At 44.7% G+C, this 2,500-nt stretch overlaps 1 protein-coding gene across 1 annotated transcript in view; it reads left to right on the top strand.

Moving 5' to 3' along the window:
* The window catches only part of LOC125300150 (nesprin-2-like), a 196,189-nt gene that overhangs the window by 187,672 nt on the left and 6,017 nt on the right, over window positions 1-2,500 (top strand).

Raw genomic sequence — 2,500 nt, 5'->3', positions numbered from 1 at the left:
ATTAATTTGTGTGGTGTGCCAGTGTCATTCATTTATTTTTAAATGCACAACATATATACATGCATTCACAGTCAAGGTGAAATCGAATATGAGCAGCACAAAGGCGTTTAGAACTCGCGTTAAGCGATGGTAGCACACTGAATGCAAATCGCCGATTTGATTTGATGCAAGGCAAGCGTATTGACTGTTACTAACGAAAGGTTTTATAGCAATATTATTATAAATGTGGCGACAGAATAGCCTGAATTTGGGTAAGCCCTGCGTTTAGTAGCATAATTAAGGTGATAGCCAAAACTAATGTGAATCATGGACTATCCTACAACCAAAGAAAGTAAAGGTGATTAGTAGGCCTACTAAAGTTAGCCAAATAAGGGCGGGACTGCACCCTTCAAACCGTAAAATAAAGTTTATTAGTTTTACAGTTGACTACAGTTGACAGTTCACCATCAGTCCACACAAACAATTCTGGTTTCCTTGCACTAGCCATTTCTGTCATAGCCTATTCTGTCTGTTTGTAAAAGCACAAACTTTGGTCAATTTCTGTAAAGAAACAGTGCCACCTATAGGCCTGGGGTATGAAGTAACATGTTGAGTCGTGTTGAGATGGATCGTTTGGGCCTTAAAATATTCTTGATCTGGTTCCAGGGAGGACGGAGGAAAAAAGATCGGTTTGGCGTGTGGACTAGGCCTTAACCGCCCTCCCCCAGACACACACACACACACATACACACACACACACACACCCTCCCCAGACAGACTCCACTCACCTCTGAGTCACACCTGACAACCTAGGAACAGTAGGGTGTCAAATGAGAAGACAGGGAGGGAGAAAGAGGAGAAAGAGGGAGAGAGAGGGAGGGGGAGAGAGGGAGAGAGAGAGAGAGAGAGAGAGAGAGAGAGAGAGAGAGAGAGAGGGGAGGGGAGGGGGAGAGAGAGAAACAGGTGATAAAAGGTGCGATTGCAACAGAACTAAATTTAGGAAACATCGGAGACGAAAGTCACAACACTGATTTACATCAAAGTTTCAGTTACCCAGCAGAGAGAGAAGGAGAGAAAAAAAAAACCAAACCAAAAGAAAGAAAGAAAGAAAGACAGGAGGAAAGGACAGAGCAATAGAAGCACAGACAGACAGGACAGATGGAGCTGATGAGTTCTGGTCCCCAGTCTGCTGCTCTGGTGTGTGTGTGTGTGTGTTGTTCTGGCTGACGTGGTGTGTGTGTGTGTGTGTTCTGGCTGACGTGGTGTGTGTGTGTGTGTGTGTGTGTGTTGTTCTGACTGATGTGGTGTGTGTGTGTGTGTGTGTGTGTTGTTCTGGCTGATGTGGGTGTGTGTGTGTGTGTGTGTGTTGTTCTGGCTGATGTGGTGTGTGTGTGTGTGTGTGTGTGTGTGTGTATTGTTCTGGCTGTTGTTGTGTATGTATGTGTGTGTGTGTGTGTGTGTGGTTCTGGCTGATGTGGTTTGTGTGTGTGTGTGTGTGCAGGGCACATTTTTAGTGTGCGCCCAAGTTAAAAAATTTAGGAGCACAGACAAAAATTTGGGCGCACAGTCAGTTCTGTACTTAACTTACACATAATCTAACATTACACTGCAGCTAACACTTAAACATGCCAGTGCACCAATTGCAAATATTAAAGGAACCGTATGAAAGAAATGTATTTCAATTAATCATAAAATGACCCTGATATGTCACTAGAAATCATGTTTATTTCAAATACTTATATCACTGACAACTGTAGTCCGGCCAGGATATTGTCATTTAAAAAGTGAAGTTGCAGCCCTCAACTGATGTTGATGTTGTGTTTTGTCATGTCATGTTGTGTTTTGGCCTGATGCGCCACCCTCCACCTATCTACTAATCACGCAGTCAGTAGTTTTTCGGCACCCGGGTTGGCAACCTCGAGTCAGGGGGGAGGGGGAGGGGCTAATGCCCTAGTTTGCCTCTGGCTCTGCCAATCAGGGGGGAGGGGGAGGGGATACACCGCTCTACAGTAATTTGAAAGTGATTGCAGTACCAGTTTTGGCCACGATCTTACATTACATTACATTACATTTGGCTGACGCTTTTTAGCCAAAGCGACTAACAACATGGTAAACAGTTTAAGTTTTAGAGCAGTTCTCAACAATTTTAGGACAATTTAAAAACATTAGAGTACAGTAAGAATAAGTGCGTCGGTGAGTGCTGTTTTTAACAGTTACTTGTCAGTTTGAGACGGCTGGTGAGTGCTAGGATCAGTAAGACTTGTTGTAAGTGTTGCTGTGAGAGGAGATGTTCTCTAAAGAGCTGGGTCTTCAGGAGTTTTCTGAAAATGGAGAAGGATGTCTCTGCCCTTGTAGGAGCTGGCAGTGTGTTCCACCAACGAGGAACAACAGATGAAAGGTTTGGATTGGCTTGAGCGCGACCGGGTGGTAGAGCTAGGCGTCGTTCGATCTGAGGAGCGCAGCGGTCTGGAGGTAGTGTAAGTCTGTATGAGGGCATTCAAGTAGGTGGGGAGCAGAACCG

The sequence above is a fragment of the Alosa alosa genome, chromosome 1 (genome assembly GCF_017589495.1).
Source record: "Alosa alosa isolate M-15738 ecotype Scorff River chromosome 1, AALO_Geno_1.1, whole genome shotgun sequence".
NCBI classification, from domain to species: Eukaryota; Metazoa; Chordata; class Actinopteri; order Clupeiformes; family Clupeidae; genus Alosa; species Alosa alosa.
Note: the sequence above shows the minus strand (reverse complement) of the source record. Positions and strands in the feature narration are given on the sequence as shown.